The sequence below is a fragment of the Apodemus sylvaticus genome, chromosome 10, assembly GCF_947179515.1.
Source record: "Apodemus sylvaticus chromosome 10, mApoSyl1.1, whole genome shotgun sequence".
In the NCBI taxonomy this organism is placed as follows: Eukaryota; Metazoa; Chordata; class Mammalia; order Rodentia; family Muridae; genus Apodemus; species Apodemus sylvaticus.
Window position 1 is genome coordinate 24,932,496 of NC_067481.1, and position 17,507 is coordinate 24,950,002.

General features: G+C 42.6%; 1 protein-coding gene across 2 annotated transcripts in view; it reads left to right on the forward strand.

The window, feature by feature from the left end:
- Fbxl20 (F-box and leucine rich repeat protein 20) overlaps window positions 1–17,507 on the forward strand; it is a 66,412-nt gene that overhangs the window by 8,513 nt on the left and 40,392 nt on the right. The gene's annotated exons all lie outside the window — the stretch shown is intronic.

Sequence of the window (17,507 nt, forward strand, 5' to 3'; positions counted from 1 at the left end):
TGCAGCATGCAGACAGAACTAAGGCTTACTTAAAGTTTACAGTAACAAGATATCATGGTCAGAGCTCATTCTAGGTGCTAACATGTTCTCAGAGTGATTTTATTGGGGGGGGGTGCAAAAAGAACAAAGACTACTAGATTAGGGCAGGTTCAAAATGCACTAGTTCTTAGACCTATGTGGCCCTTTTTTGACAGGAACAACAAAGTTATTACCAGCTCAATATATCCTGACTGTCATTGACTTTTAGCTGGGTACCATTTATGCACTTTTAATCCCAGCACTCAGGTAGCAGAGGAAATCGAGTTGAAGGCCAGCCTGGTCTATAGAGTGAGTTTCAGGGCAGCCAGGGCTACACAGAGAAATCCTGTCTCAAAAAAAGAAAAAAGAAAGAAAGAAAGAAAGCTACTTTAACTTTGTGTTTTTCAATCCTATAAAAGCAGGTAAAGAAAGGCTTTAGCGATGGCACAGTAGTTAAGAGCACTGGCTACTATTCCAAAGGTCCAGAGTTCCATTCCCAGCACCCACTTGTTTTGTTTTGTTTTTTTTTAAGATTTATTTGTTGTTATATGTAAGCACACTGTAGCTCTCTTCAGACACTCCAGAGGAGGGGTCAGATCCCATTATGGATGGTTGTGAGCCACCATTTGGTTGCTGGGATTTGAACTCAGGACCTTCAGAAGAGCAGTCAGTCCCAGCACCCACTTGTAATTCCAGTTCCAGGGGATCCAGTGCCCTCCTCTGGCCTTCGTGTTCATCAGGCACACGCATGATACATAGGCATATGTCTAGACAAAATACTCTAGTATGTGAAAAGAAAAAAATGTATAAAAGTTACCGAGGAAAAGAGAAAAGAAAAAAGATTTGTAGTGTCTGCTGATGAACAATTAAAACTATTACATCAAGGATTTGCAGATTTGTGCTGGTCTAGGAGTGGGCTATTAGACAGTTTATGGAAAGAGAACGTAGAAAAATCATGGAAGCACACGATGACTCAAGTCTAATCCCTATACTCTGGAGGCTGAGGCAGGAGAATTGCCTCAGTTTCTAGGCCAGCCTGAGCTACCATGTAAGATCCAGAGGAACAAGGCCTGTTTCAAGCAACAAAGTACAAAAAATGTTTTCATTTTATCCTATTTTTTGAATCCGCTCATTTATATCTTTTAATATTTAAAAATTGAAATTAATATCAATAGTAAAATGAATATGTTAAGGTATTACGCAGAGTTTATAAAAGGAAATTGTTTATTTGTGAACTATTAAAATGCACCTCTGCGAAGTGTGGTGGATCACAGGCTTGTGACCCCTCATGAGGAAGCAAGAGGGCTTCTATAGGATAGCTTGGGGTGCAGAGCTAGACCCTGTCTCAAGGATCACAGTAATAACAGGTCTGAGCCATAGTCTACCTTCTTTTGAGACTGCTTTAAAATGTACTATAGATCAGGTTTCCCTGTGTTGTTAGAACTCTTGGAGACTCTTGGGAGAACTGTTAGAATTTTCTTGTCTCGGGCTTTCAAGTAGGTAGGATTCAAGTGTCTCTGCCCTGAGGCTTAGGAGAGACTGCCTAGAGGATAGGAGCGTGCCCTCCCTTTCCAGTGGACCTATGTTCAGGTCTTAGAGCCGTGTCCAGTGACTCACAGCCACCTGCAACCCAGTTCCGCTGGCCTGCTTCAGGCACCGCAGTCATGTGCGTACTAGCATGTATGTGTACATGCGTGCACACATACACACATAATGAAAAATGGAAATTTTAAAGTATTCATATGTATATTTTGTGTTTCATTGTGTATGTTATAATACTCTAGTACAATTTTTTTCCTCTAGTACAATTCTACTATTACTCATGTCAGTATTACTTTAAGTTCCCTTTCCAGTCTTCCATTGTCTGCACTCAAAGGTTTCTTTTACTCTGATTCTCTACAAAGAGATTAAATGATTAATTTATTACCAATCTCTTAAATATCTTTGTTAAATCCTAGTAAAGAAAAACAAATTAGCCTTTGTAATCTTAATATGATGCTTTGAATACCTTGTCCATTTCTGTTTGTTTGTTTTTTTTTGTTTTTTTTTTGTTTTTTTTTTTTTGGAGACAGGGTTTCTCTGTCCTGGCTGTCCTGGAACTCACTCTGTAGACCAGGCTGGCCTCGAACTCAGAAATCCACCTGCCTCTGCCTCCCAGAGTACTGGGATTACAGGCGTGTGCCACCACCGCCCCGCACGTTGTCCATTTCTATCCTGAATTCTGATAAAAGTAGATTTTCAAAGGGTAAGGTGGGGGTGGGAGTCTGTACTGTTATAGTGAATAAGTGGATATTTTTGCTGAGAGATGGATTTGGTTGTGTGATGGTCTGGTGTTTGGAGCTATGGTTCTTACAGTTAGTAATTGTGGGATTTATTTATATTTATAGAGCCTATCTTTTTTTAAAAGGCGTTATTTATTTATATGAATTCACTATAGCTGTCTTCAGATACACCAGAAGAGGGCATTGGATCCCATTACAGATGGTTGTGAGCCACCATGTGATTTCTGGGAATTGAACTCAGGACCTCTGGAAGAGCAGTCAGTGCTCTTAACCATTGAGCCATCTACAGCCCTGTAGAGCCTATTTTCCAGCATTAGCATTGAAGCCAGGGTCTGAACTGTGGATTTCTAGCCACCATCTATGTGACTTTGGACAAGTCCTTCAGGTTAGCCTCTTTGAGTCTCTGATTTCCCCTCTCTGTAAGGAATCTAATACCTCCACCATGAGAACCACATCCTAAGTTTGTGTAGCGTGAGCAACCTGCCTGGCCTACAGTGGAGGCACACGGAACTGGTCCTGATGTTGGTACTTCTTAGCACACTAGTGCTTGTACATAGGCCTTTTGTAACTTAATATTTTAAAAACATTAAAATACCTCCCTGTTTATTTTTGGTGTTTTGTTGTTGCTGCTGTTGTATTTTGAGACAGTTTTCTCACTATGTAGCCCTGGCTTACCTGCTGGCCTTCAGCTCAGAGTTCTGCCTGCCTCAGCAACCCAAGAATGTGCATTACACCTGGCTAGGGTTGTCCTCTGAGAACAGGGGAATCATGTAGTTGATGATGGCCTCAAATTTCTAATTCTCTTTCTTTGACCTCCCAAGTGTGGGACCCCACATTCTCTAAGTAGGAATTTACTGCTTAGCTGGGCGGTGGTGGCACACGCCTGTAATCCCAGCACTATGGGAGGCAGAGGCAGGTGAATTTCTGAGTTTGAGGCCAGCCTGGTCTACAGAATAAGTTCCAGGACAGCCAGGGCTATACAGAGAAACCCTGTCTCAAAAAAACCAAATCCAAAAAACAAAAAAACAAAAGAATTTACTGCTTAGAGGAAAATGTCTTTTACAAAGTGGGGAATATAGCTAGTCACCTCCTAAGTAGATATCATGTTCATTTAATAAGCTGGAGTGCCTCGAGTCCCAGTCTGAGGGGTAGTTCGTGCTGTGATGGGTGGGCGTGGCTCGCTCTGTTGTCACTGTGCTCAGTGTTAGGCAGTCCTGGAGAATGTCTGCTAGGATGAGACACTGGCACTGAATTGTAAGCTGACATTTTAAAACACTGGGCCAGTCAGCCTTCACCCCGGAAACTGGCCACTCTTCGCTCGAAAACTGTAGAAACTAAAGCTGTGAGAGAGCTGAATGTGGTCAAGAGATTCGCTCTGATCCCTTTCAAGAAGAGAGCCTTGTGAAGAAGCCTGTGGCGCTGATTCTCCAACACGCATGCTCTCCTCGGTTGAAAACTCATTCTCGTGCTCCATGTGCTGCTCTGAGTTTATGGGTGAAGAAAACCACATTACAGCTTATTTCTGCAATCTACTGGTGGAAAACTGATAGTTTGAAATTCTCTTTGAATAAATTAGAATATGTGCACAATTGCTATAATTTCCTAGTATTTCATCATGAACTGTAACATACAAAGATAAGAGGCTTCATTAATATTCAATGTTCTTAGTCACAGTTGACTTCTGTTATGTAAAGGCTCTGAGATGTAGACCCGCCTTTAAAAGTCCAACACAAAAGTACAGCTGTGCCACGTCAGCACATCATTAAAAAACAGAGGAGGTGGGAATGGGGTTCAGCTGAGTGGATATGTGTTTAGCGTAAGGCCCTGGGTGCGAGTCCTACCTAGTGCCATATAAACATGGGGTGGAGGCAGGAGGATCAAAAGTGCAAGGGCATCCTCAGCTGCATAGGAAGTTTGAGGTCAGCATGGCATGCTTGAGACCTTGTCTCACAGATGAAACAAACAGCGGCGACAATCAACTCTAAATGGGGGGCTAAGGCAGGGAGATTGTTCTCAGTTTAAGACCAACCTGAGCTATATAATGAGTTCAAGGCTAGCCTATGTTTTTTTATTCAAGACCTTGTATCAAAAACACAAGAGAATAATGGTCTTTCCTGTGTTATTTTATCCCGTAGATTACAGTGCTGGAAGCCTAACCTCGGGCCTCCTCATGATCTGCAGAGGTGACTGAGAACTCTCCGGCCGTCAGTCCAAAATTAATTGTATTTACAGAGACCTTATGTTTCTGAGACAGTGGATTATGGGCACTAGGTGACATAAATTGCATATGAGCTTATCAGTCTTTTACCCAGACAGAAAACTGTGGTTTAAATATAGGAATCAAGATCTCAGGGGACCACATCTTGGCATAGTTGTGAACTTACATTGAGCGCTGAGGAGAGCCATTTAACTGTGTCTTTATGGCTTTAAAATAAGATTTCCAGTATCTGTTTTCTTGTCATAACATGAGTTGAATTGAGGTTACATAGAAATAAAACACCAAGCTCTGGTTGTTTAATAGTGATTTCTGAGTTATGATTATATTATTAAGGATAAATAGTTGAAAATAAATTTTCTTTACTATAACTCTCCCACTTTTCAAAAGTAAATAGGGGACCTGTGTGTCCTTCAAAATTATTATTATTATTATTATTATTATTATTTTGGCTTTTTTGAGACAGGGTTTTTCTGTGTAGCCCTGGCTGTCCTGGAACTCACTCTGTAGACCAGGCTGGCCTCGAACTCAAAAATTCACCTGCCACTGCCTCCCAAGTGCTGGGACTAAAGGCGTGTGCCACCACCCCCCAGCATTGTGGCCTTCAAAATTGCCGTTTTTGTGCACATTCCACATCCCCTAGAACAGTAGTTTCTCTACCTATGGGTCATAATTCCAGGTCATATACAGATATTTACATTGTGATTTGTAACAGTAGCGAAATTACATTTATGAAGCAGCAATGAAAATAATTTTATGGTCGGAGGTCACTACAACGTGAACTATATTAAAGGGTCACAGCGTTAAGAAGCTTGAGAACCTTTGAACCATGTAGCCCTGGCTGTCCTGGAACTTGCTCTGTAGACCAGGTTAGCCTTGAACTCAGAGATCTACTTAAGTCTGCCTCCCAAGTGCTGGGAACAAAGGTGTGCCCCACGAAGCCTGGCTGAGAACACTCTTAATGAGACAGCTAATTAAAGTTGCTGCATCTCTGAGGCTAGACCTTCACCAGAGATTTACCTAGGAACGACTCAGGATTGGAAAAAGTGCAGCTAGGAAGTAGCACTCACTCACTAGTGATTCCGGGACTTTATTAAGTATAAAATTATTTACATAGTGGGGTTGGGTGGGTTGTTTTTGGCTTTGTTTTGTTTGGTTTGGTTTGGTTTGGTCTATGGCCTCAAGCACCAGACAAGTGCCCTGCCCCTGAGTTCTCTCCTTAACCCAGGTTTTCTTTTCTTTTTTTCTTTTTTTTTTAAATTGTTTTTAAGCCAATGGATGTATCTTCTAAAACAAGAGTCAACTATTCTAAACACCTAACTCAAATAAAATTTTTTTTTTTTTTTTTTTTTTTTTTGGAGACAGGGTTTCTCTGTGTAGCCCTGGCTGTCCTGGAATTCACTCTGTAGACCAGGCTGGCCTCGAACTCAGAAATCCGCCTGCCTCTGCCTCCCAGAGTGCTGGGATTAAAGGCATGCACCACCACTGCCTGGCTGCATGTTGACATTTTTAATAACTTAGTTGGAGAATATTTTTTATTTATGTATATGAGTGCTGCACATTAAATAGTATGTTTGTATTTATAAATTAGTTTGAATTTAGTTTTAAATTATCTCTTAAGGAGCCAGGCGGTGGTGGCGCACGCCTGTAATCCCACCACTTGGGAGGCAGAGGCGGGCGAATTTCTGAGTTCGAGGCCAGCCTGGTCTACAGAGTGAGTTCCAGGACAGCCAGGGCTATACAGAGAAACCCTGTCTCGAAAAAACCAAATAAAAAAAAAATCTCTCAGGTAAAGAATACTGTAAAGTTTATTTTTATTTTCTGTGTAAGAATATTTTACCTGTGTGTATGTCTATGCATCACATGTGTGCCTGGTGCCCCCAGAGGCCAGGAGGGAGCATTGAGTCTCCTAGAACTGGAGTTACAGGCAGCTCTGAGCTGCCATGGAGATGCTGGGAGTGGGACCTAGGTCCTCTGAAGAGCAGCAGGTGCCCTGACCTGCCCTGACCTCTGAGCATTGTCTCTCTAGCCCCTTGTTCTCTTACTTTATAGCATCTGTTTTCCCAATATTGTTATTTTTAAGACAGGGTTTCATGTAGCCCAGGTTGTCCACGTAAGTGTGGGTGAGGCTGGCCTTGAGCGCCTCATAGTCTTGCCACCATTTACTAAGTGCTGGGTCACATGTGACTATTTTCCAACTCTTTTATTTTTATGGTTTTTTTGAGATTGGGTCTCACTATATAAACCCAGAATAGGCCTATTTCTGACCTACTATTAGACCATCACTAGTTACCAGCAGCACTTCTTATCTTTGTATCCTGGTCCAACTCGAATTTACTAAATAGCCAGGAGTGCAAGTTCTGGCATTCTAGAACCCGGGACCTCTTGCTCCTCTGGGCCCCTGACTGGCTTTGGTTACAGGTGGATGGGTAAGAGCTCTCCTAGGGGAGTTTCAGGCTCCAGGCATCTTGGAGGAAGTCGCACTTGTTAGCTTGGCATTACCCAGGGCAATTGATTCAAAAGCACTTGTCATCGGCCACGCCTCCAAAACTCAGCTGAGGAAACTTTGCAGTTCCTGGGAGTCTGAGGCTTTGGTCCTTGTCACACTCTGGGCTTCCCTGCCCCCCACCTGCCTCTGCCTCCAGAGTGCGCCAAACCTAGTACGTAGAGGTATTTGAAGCCCTCGGATCTGTAAGGGGGTTGGGTACTTGTGTGCCACCGGCATGTGTAAAAGAGCGAAGCTTGAAAGCCTCTTCCCTCAGTGCGTACCCAGATCCAACACCACTTGTTAGGCCGGCCCTCACCTGCCGACAGGTTGCCTCTCTAGCCAACAAGACAGTCTTTAAGACAGTCAAGCCTTGCAGTCGAGCCCCGCCCTGCTCCGCCCTCACCTGACTTGAAATTCGTGATCATTCATTCAGCAGCCTCATCTTCCCAAGTACTAGGATTATGGCTTGCGTTTCCATGTCCTCCAGTTCAGTTCCATGCTAACGACTAATTCAGTCCTCGAATATTTACTGAGTACCTTATATGTGCCTGCAGTTACGAATACCAGGAGATGCAAAAGTAAACAAAACAGATAAAATCTTCTTAAAATCTAGTTAGGGGAGATAGGTATAAAGGATAATATGTAATGCTAATACTTTCTGGGACCGAAAGCAAAGGGGGGAGACTGACCAGTGGGAAGTGCTGGTGTGGGTGAGGGGTAGGGAGGATTATGAATGGCCGGAGGACCCTTAAACTCTGTATTTGTTTCTGGGAATGTAAACCTCAAGGATCTGTTTGAGCAGAAGAGGACATTGAGCTGGAGATGAACCTCAGTGAAAGACCCCTGCTTAGCATGCTCAAAGCCCTTAAAGTAAAGCTCACTCCTGCACTCTGGAGACAACTGTATAAAACATTACCTGAGACTTAGAAGAAGTTATAAGGAGACGGTGGTTTGATGTATCCAGTAACTGTGGTAGAAATGGAGAGAAATAGTTGGATTCCGGCCATGCAGGTCAGGAAGAAGCCCTTCCTTTTCTTCCTCTAGGTGATGGCACCTGCCTTCAACCCCAGCACTGAAAGGCAGTGAGAGGACAAGTTCTAGAAGTTTCAGGCCAGCTAAAGGCTGCACAGCCAGACCTTGTCTCAAAACAACAAACAACCCCCAACATTGTACCTGTGTGTGACCCAGTGACCCAGCTACTGGCACATACGGAATGTCTTTGAGATAGGACTCAGGTCTGAACTCGAAATTTATGTGTTTCTTTATATTTCTCTCTTTGTTTTGTTTTGTTTTTCAAGACAGGGCTTTTCTGTGTAACAGAGCCCTGGCTGTTCTGAACTCAATTTATAGACCTGGCCTTGAACTTGGTCTCACATAGATCTGCCTAACTGCCTCCCAAGTGCGCTGGCATTAAAGGTGTGCACCACTACACCCGGACCATCTGTTTCCTTTCTTTCTTTTTTAAAGAATTACTTGTTTATGAGTACATTGTCACTGTCTTCAGACATACCAGAAAAGGGCATCAGATCCCATTACAGATGGTTGTGAGCCACCATGTGGTTGCTGGGATTTTAACTCAGGACCTCTGGAAGAGCAGTCAGTGCTCTTAACCACTGTTTTCTTTTTAAAGATATTTTTATCTTAAAAATGTTGGTATACAGGCATGATGGTATACATCTTTATTTTTACTTTGTTTTTGTTTGTTTGTTTGTTTGTTTGTTTGTTTTTGTTTTTTCGAGACAGGGTTTCTCTGTGTAGCCCTGGCTGTCCTGGAACTCACTCTGTAGACCAGGCTGGCCTCAAACTCAGAAATCTGCCTACCTCTGCCTCCCAAGTGCTGGGACTAAAGGCGTGCACCACCATCGCCCGGCTGGTTTTACTTTTTAATGATTTATTTATTTTTATTTTATGTGCATTGGTATTTTATCTGTATGAGGGTGTTGGATCACCTGGAACTGGAGTCAGAAAATGTTGTAAGCTGCATGTGGGTGCTGGAATCCTCTGGAAGAGCAGCCAGTGTTCCTAACCCTTGAGCCACTTCTCCATCCCCAGTGTGTTTCATTTATATCTACTTGTAGACTGAATGTAAGTTTATACACTTTTTTTTCCCTCGAGACAGGGTTTCTCTGTATAGCCTTGGCTGTCCTGGAACTCATTCTGTAGACCAGACTGGCCTCAAACTCAGAGATCCACCTGCCTCTGCCTCCTAAGTGCTGGGATTAAAGGCGTGCGCCACCACTTCCCGGCTTATACACTATTTCAGTGGCCTATATTTTGACTGTGCCCCTCACATGAGGTCAGGTGAAGATTTTCTAGTTGTGGCAGTCACAAAGTTTGGGTTTGAAGCATTTCGTGTTATTTGATTAAGTATAGCCTATATTGTCAGAGTAGAAATGATAGGATTTACTGTCATTAAAGCTATACAGTCTTATGTCAGGCATGGTGCTTCATGCTTTAACCCCAGTACTGGGGAGGTATAGACAAGTGGACCTTTATGAGCTCAAGGCTAGCCAGAACTATTATCTTTTATATGTGTGTGTATGTGTGTGTGCATATATATGTATATGTTGTTATATATAGTTAAATTGCTCAAAAAACAGAAACAAAGAAAAATCAGCTCTGATTAAAGGCATGTGCCACCACCTGAGGCAAGAGAGGACTTATTCCTGACCTGTATGGCAAGAATCCAATTATTTTTCTCCATCTCTACCACAGTTAGTGTATATATCAAACCACTCACTGTCTCTTAACTGCTTACAACAGTCTCAGGTCATGTTTTATGTAATTATGTCTCCAGAAGGCAGGACTGATACAATTTGTATGAGCCATGGTGTCATGTGGAGGTCAGAGGACAACTTGCACAGGTGTTTTTCTCCTTACACAATGTGAGTCCTGGGAATTGAACTCAGGAGTCCTCAGGGACCTAAAATGTTGCCCAGGACGGTAAAACCAAGTAAGGAGACAGAATACTGAGCAGAAAAACAGAATGAGGGTGTAAAGAGGGCACAGGAAATGGCTGGGTGTGTTGAAAGTGCATTGTGATGACCCACAGTGTGATGCCAGCACCCTCGGAAAAGCCGTGTGAGGTCTTGCACACGCCTGTGACTCCAGCACTGGCATGCTAGAAGTGGTAGGCTCACTGCCTGGCCTGCCTAGCTGGAAAACATCTCCAGGTGAGAGAGAGGCCCTGGCACCCGACACCCTCCTCTGACCCGTGTGTGTGCAGTGGATATGTGTGCACGTGTATGTATGTACCTTATCTGAAGTGCAAGCAGAGACATGGTTGAGACCAGCATAACTTGTGTGCTATTGAGTCAGATGTTAGAATGTATGTAGTGCAGAAAGCATGGCCTGTTGTAATGTGTTCTACATGTATTCCTTCCTTGGTGTTTTTATCTAGAAATGTCTTTGTTAGAAAAGGTTTAGTCATGGTGTGGTGATACACTGGCCATAGTTTGTTTCTACAGAGCAGTTACGTTGGGTGGAGAAATTGTAAGCTTATTTTCCTCCACATTTAATTTAGCATACAAAAATGTTTTTCCTGGCAAGAAAATCAGCCAATTGGAAAAACATCTGGTGTTGGTTGAGTACAGGAATGGCATAACCTTGTGAAGACTAATAATAGGAAAAGTGTCCTTAAAACATTTTCTCAGCTGGGCGGTAGTGTTGCACGCCTTTAATTCCAGCATTTGGGAGGCAGAAGCAGGCAGATCTTTTGGTTTGAGGCCAGCCTGGTCTACAGAGTGAGTTCCAGGACAGCCTGGGCAACACAGAGAAAGCCTATCTCTTGGAAAAAAAAAAAGAAAGAAAGAAAGAAAGAAAAAAGAAATCTTGCAGCTTTAGCTGTGGGTTTCTTTATGAATATTCTGTCCTAAAATCTCTCCCCAGAATATTCCAGATGCCATAACGATTAGCCTCTGTCAGGCTACCATTGGATGTTACAAAGTTTGTTCAGATCTATGAAAATGAGATCACCGCTCATACATTTATTTTCAATGAAGAACCATTTTTCTTTGTAGTAGTTGCTGTTCAATGCCCCATAATCTTAACAATCTGTCCTAAGTTACCATGGAGTAGCTTGGAAAAATGAGTTTACCTTGGCAGTTGTGTTTCTTTTTAAAAGAGAAACACAACTGGAGGCCAAGGCCTCTGGCAACTGACTGCTTTTTGAGTGTGTAATAGGCCATTATTAGAGACTGAGACTCTGGGGTTGCCGTCAGCTGATTCTTCATTTCCACATGATCTTTTGCTGTTCTGAAGTTTAGCTAGAATTTCTTCCATGACAGCAGGGATGAGTTGGGAGTGTGCTTCAGTGTTGGCTAAAGCCTCGCCTTGGAAATCACTCAGTATCACTGCATAGATTTTTTTGTTGTTCTTGTAGTGTGTGTGTGTGTGTGTGTGTGTGTGTGTGTGTGTGTGTATCTGTCTGTGTGTGTTTCACTCTCAAGAGAAAGCTCATTGCCACCCTGTGTGAGTGTGTGCACTGTGGGACTGGGAATGTTTGGAGGACAGCCTTAGGAGTCAGCTGCCCTCATCAGTTGCCACTGTATACAGCAGGCTAGCTGCTCTGTGAGCCCCAGAAACTCAGTCTCTGCACCCATCCCCCGGGAAGACTGGGGATGCATGCTTGGGTGGGATGAATCTTACCCATTCAACAGTCTCCTCGGCCTTGTCTTTGGGATGTTGTTGTTGGTGGATCTTTGTTTTGTTTTGTTTGCCTTTTGTAATATTTAGTCCAGGCTGGCATCAAATCAAACTCACGCTTCTCCTTCACTTGCCTCCCACACACTGACTGGTATCGCAGGCATGAGCCACGACGGCCAGCTAAGAAATGCTTTACAGAGCCAAGGAATTTCACCATCAAGGAAGTATCCTTCAGAAGGAAAGTTGGGATCCCAGAGCCTTCTTTTCAACCTGAACTTTTCACTTACATGTATCTAACACATTTTATTCGTCATTCCTCTGTAGACGGGAACTTCTATAGACAGGTTACATCTGTCTTTGCGGTCTTGGGAATAATGCTGAGCCTAACTGTTCATAACAGTTTGATGAAAATGCACGCATTTATTATTTTGAGACAGGGTCTTTCACTGTAGCCCCAGCTGACTCAGCAGTTAGTATGTATACCCAGCTAGTGTGGAACCACAGATTTGCCTGTGTTGTTTTTAAACAAAATCTTATTCGTTTGATTTTACCAATGAAGACTCAGGAACCAGATGCTGGGGTGAAAACCTACCAGCTCAGAGAGGCAGAGAAAGCACCCAGCTGACCTTCCTACTCAGCTGACATCCCAGAAGCAATGCCCTCTCTCAGTAAATAACAGTCTTGGAGTTTATAGTGTGATCGGATACTCTGTAGCAGGCCTGTTTCTACTCACTGAGTGCTGAGATTAAAGTGTGTGCCACGGTGCCCTGCCTGATGAAGTGTGCTGATCAGTATAGCTCAGTATCTTCGTGACCTTGAAGTAGAATAGATACAGAGATGTCTGCCCCTGGAGAAATAGTTCTTGGACTGCTTAAGACAAAATCTAGAGGATTAAAAAAGATATCATAAAAGGAACCCAGTGTGGCTGACTGATGTGTTTCTGACTTTCATCAGAAATAGTAGCAGCCATTCAGCTGTGGTGGTGCACGCAGTAACCCCAGCCTTGGGAGATGTGGGAGAATCGCTAGTCTGAGGCAAGCAGAAGTACCAAAGAAATCCAGAAAGCAGTTGGATTATATTCAGTGTTTTGTGGAAAAAAACGATCAAAACTCGTGGTGTTGGATGTCAGTAAGCAATGGCGCCCTAAGGAGCTTGAGTAAGGAAGGCTCTCCGCGCAGTCCCAAGCACTACTAGAAAGAAAATAGAATTCAAGCTAGACTTGGTTGTCACAGGAGTCACAAGTAAGGAACCTGAGCCAGTAGGATCGCATTGAGCTCATGTGCTAGACAGCAGTCCTAGCAACATAGTGTGACTCTGCCTCAAAAATCAAACAGAATAAAATACCTATCTGTTATTAAGTAACGCCACTGAGAAGGTAAACAGACAACCTTTAAAAAATGTAAGTTGTGTACTGAATAAAGCTTTTGTGTCTAGGAACTACAAAGGACTTGTACTAATAATAAAACAGCCCAATTTTAATATTAAAGGCTTTGAGGGGCTGGAGAGATGGCTCAGCAGTTAAGAGCATCGATTGTTCTTCCGAAGGTCTTGAGTTCAAATCCCAGCAACCACATGGTGGCTCACAGCTATTCGTAATGAGATCTGATGCCCTCTTCTGGTATGTCTAAAGACAGCTACAGTGTACTCACATATAATAATAAATAAATCTTTAAAAAAAAGATTAAAGGCTTTGAACAGGTCTGGAGCTTATAGTAGGTTGCTTGCCTCCCTCACATGTATAAAGTGAGGCCTGGGTTCTGCCCTAGCACTGGGTAGTATGTCCCAACTAGTGTAAGCAGGAATACAGAGAAGGAGCAAGCCTCATTTGTGACGGAATGTTGGCTGCTATAGCTACTATAGAATCAATTTAATGACTCCTCTAACATTTTATCCAAATGTCACATGGCCATAACCCCATTCCTAGGTGAATTAAAAATAGGTATTCACATAAATACAAATATAAGAATTCTAATGGCAACAGTATTTACTATATACAAAGGCTATTAAGAACATGAATGAATGAAAAAAATGTGGTATATACAAAGGACCTGTTTGTTATTCAACTATTAAAAAGAAACAAAGTACTGCTACCATGTAAATAAATCCCAGGACCATTGTAAAAAGCCATCAGTGATTCATAAAATGTCACATTTTAGTTCCCTTCATAAGAAATAGCCACGTAGGCTAGAGAGATGGCTCAGCGGTTAAGAGCACTGACTTTACTTCTAGAGGTCCTGAGTTCAAATCCCAGCACCCATATAGTGGCTCACAACCATCTGTAATGGGAACTGATGCCCTATTCTGGTGTGTCTGAAGAGAGCAAAGCAATGGTGTACTCATATATAAAATAAATAAATAAATCTTTAAAAAAAAAAAAGAAGAAATAGGCAAGCATAAGAAAATTTATAACCCGAATAAAATCAGTGGCAGTTTTGAACTCTTAAGAGGGCAACAGGGTTTCTGAGTGACTTCTAGACGGACACAGAGCCCTCTGAAGAGGGATTGAGAGCATTTTGGAACTAGTAGAGTGTGATAGCCCAACAGCTTTAAGTACATTAAAACACACTGAAGATACCCTAAAATGCACACTTTACAACGATTCATTGCATGAATTTCTTTTTAAAAAAGCTTTTTAGAGCCAGGCAGTTCTGGTTCATGTCTTTAATCCCAGCACTCAGGAGGCAGAGGCAGGTGGATCTCTTGAGTTTGAGACCAGCATGGTTTACTGAGTTCAAGGACAGACAGGGCTACACAAAGGAAACCCTGTCTTGGAAAACAAACAAACAAACACAACTTTTTTTTCATGGTATAGAATAGAGTTTATTCAGGCCAGGGGATGGATGGGAGTTAGAGAGAGGGGGTGGGAGGAGTGGAGGCCAGCCATGACCACGTGGAGAGAAGGGGGAGGGGAGGAGCCCCAGAGAGGTGAGAGTGTGATGAGAGAGCAATGAGAGAGCCAAACACAACTTTTTTGAGTGAATGCTGTGATTTGTGTCCTCCAATCTCTGCTACCCCGGAGCCTGAGGCTAGAGGCTAGTTGGGGAACTCTACGTGACCCTGTCTCAAAAAAAAAAAAAAAACAAGTAATATCAAGATGTCTCTGGAGTTAGGAGCACCTGAGAGCCATCCTGGGACCCATATGATAGAAGGCGAGAACCAACTTTTGCAAATTGTCCTCTGAGCTACATATGTGTATAGGGCGTGCACCTCCATGCACACATAAAAAGAAGTAGATGAGTTTTTTTTTTTAATTGAGAAAAGTTTTTAAAGGGCTGGAAATGAATGTTTGTATATGCATGACCCTGTGTTTAAATCCTTCAACTGCCGATAAATCTTATAACTATGTGTGCCAACCTAAGGCAGTTTGTTCATACTTAGATAAAAAATATTTTTGTGGTATTTCCCTCCCCACATCTCTTAAACTAAGACGTCCCTTTCCTACCCTTGGACATCATAGCAGCTGCACCCCAGCCCCACCCCAATTTTGGACACCAGCTGTACAAGCAAATAATTCCGAAGTCTGACTGTTGATACAGTTGTGTAGATACATACATAAGATGCACAGGCATAAACGTGCAGTGTGACCGTCTGCTGATCTGTTTCTCCAGAGAACCCAAGACCTTGTTATTCAGAGAGGTTGAAGCTTATGAGTCCAAGGCTAGCTTGGGTTATAGGTCAAAAAAACCCTATTTTAAAAACACAAACACAAGTTGGGCGTGGTGACACTTGCCTTTAATCACTTGGGAGGCAGTGGCAGGCGGATTTCTGAGTTCAAGGCCAGCCTGGTCTACAAAATGAGTTCCAGGACAGCCAGGGCTACACAGAGAAACCCTGACTTGAAAAAAACCAAAAAAAAAAAAAAAAAAAAAAAAAAAGAAAAGAAAAAAAAAACCACAAACACAAAATATTAGAGGAAAAAATTTTAAACTGCATTAAGTGAGCACCAAGACATTTGTTGTTTGTAGATCTGCCCAACATGAGCTATTAAAGTTTGCTCAAAATTAAAGGGTGTGGTACCAGACTGTAAGGCAAGGAACAACACTGTAAATGTTAGTCACAAGCTGGGCGGTGGTGGCACACGCCTGTAATCCCAGCATTCTGGGAGGCAGAGTCTGGAAGATTTCTGCGTTCAAGGCCAGCCTGGTCTACAGAGTGAGTTCCAGGACAGCCAGGGCTACACAGAGAAACCCTGTCTTGAAAAAAAAAGTCACAGAGGTAAATTTAAAAGACTATAAATAAATTGTTCTTTTATTATCTTGACTAAACTGAAAGACAGTTGCATGATTAAGAACTACAGTTGGGGGTTTATCAAATAAGTATATAATAGCAAAAGAAAAAGGAAAAAGAATGCTCTTGTAGCACAGTTTCTGTATTTTGTAGGAATGAGCAGACTGAAATACATTATGGCTAGTTAAGATGCGTACTGGAATTGCTAGAGCAACCATTATGAAAATAACTTTTTTTTAAAATGAAGGAATTAGGGGACAGAGAGATGGCTCAGTAGTTGAGAAAACTTGCAGGCATAGTAGGATGTGCCTTTAACCCCGGCACTTGTGAAGCAGAGGCCAGTGAACAAATGAGTTTGAGGCCCGTCTGGGCTACAGAAAAAAAAACAAGAAGCAACTTTCCTTGCAGAGGAGCAGTCCTGGTGCCCAGCCCTGGTGCACACATTCAAACCTGCACATCATCACACACTTACAATAAGTAAATCTTTAAAATACAGGCATTATAATGGCACAACAGAAATTTTCTGTTGGAAAACATAAAGAAAGTAAAGGGGGAACAGGATCAGAACTCACCAGTGAGTTCCTTGGAAGCTGGTAACAAATGAGGCACAGGCCCCCAAGAGAGACCATGAAGGACAGTCATCCTGGGCTCTGAAGACTCACAGGAGAGGACACTCAGCAAGCTGTGACGATGGAAAAAAAAAGATAATACAGAAAGCAAGTAGCATAATTAGACATGCCTAATCAATTAGAAATGGGTTAAACCAGTTAATAGTCTTAGATTTTGACTGGGCGTGGTAGCACTAGCCTTTAATACCAGTGTTTAGGAAACAGAAGCAAGTTAATCCCTGTGAGTTCAAGGCCAGCCAAGGCTACAGTAGTGAGACCCTGTTTGTTTGTTTCTTTTGTTTTTTGAAAGACATAAGTTGTAAGACTAGATAATAAAATGGAACTTTATACTTACCATTTTTATAAAAGATGTATTTTGAGCCAGAAGCGCAAGTGGGGTAAAAACAGACGATGGAGAGACACTGTGTTGTGCACCCCAGGGCAAGCATCCTGGGGTGGACTGTGAACCAAGAATACCACTAAAGAGAATAGAGTGCTTTAGAAATAAGCATTAAAAGCTGACACACAGGAAGATTACCAAAATTGTTGGAAGAAATCAAGGTAATCCTAAATAAATGGAGATATAATCCATGTTTCTAATTTTGAAAACTCATGGGTTTTAGGACAGCAGGAACTGTGGCAGTTCCTCCACAGTCGAGAGGAACAGGAGGGGAAGACCCAAGCCAAGTGCACGTAGGCTCGTGCGATTGTAATGGAGGAGCCAAAGCAAATCAGTGGGAAACAATGGGTGCAACCCAAGACACACACACACACAGACACACACTTTCTCTCTCTCTCTCACACACACACACACACATACACACTCTCACTGAGTCATGGGCAGAGTCAGAGCAGAAGAGGAAATCCTTCCTAAGTTGTGCAGGCTTATGGTGTAGCACTGCAGACTCAGGAATCTAACAACCCAAAAGGTAACCAGGTGTGGTGTGTGATGATACACATCCTTAATTCCAGCACTCTGATGGCAAAGCCAGGTGGATCTCAAGGATCTCAAGATCAGCTTAGTT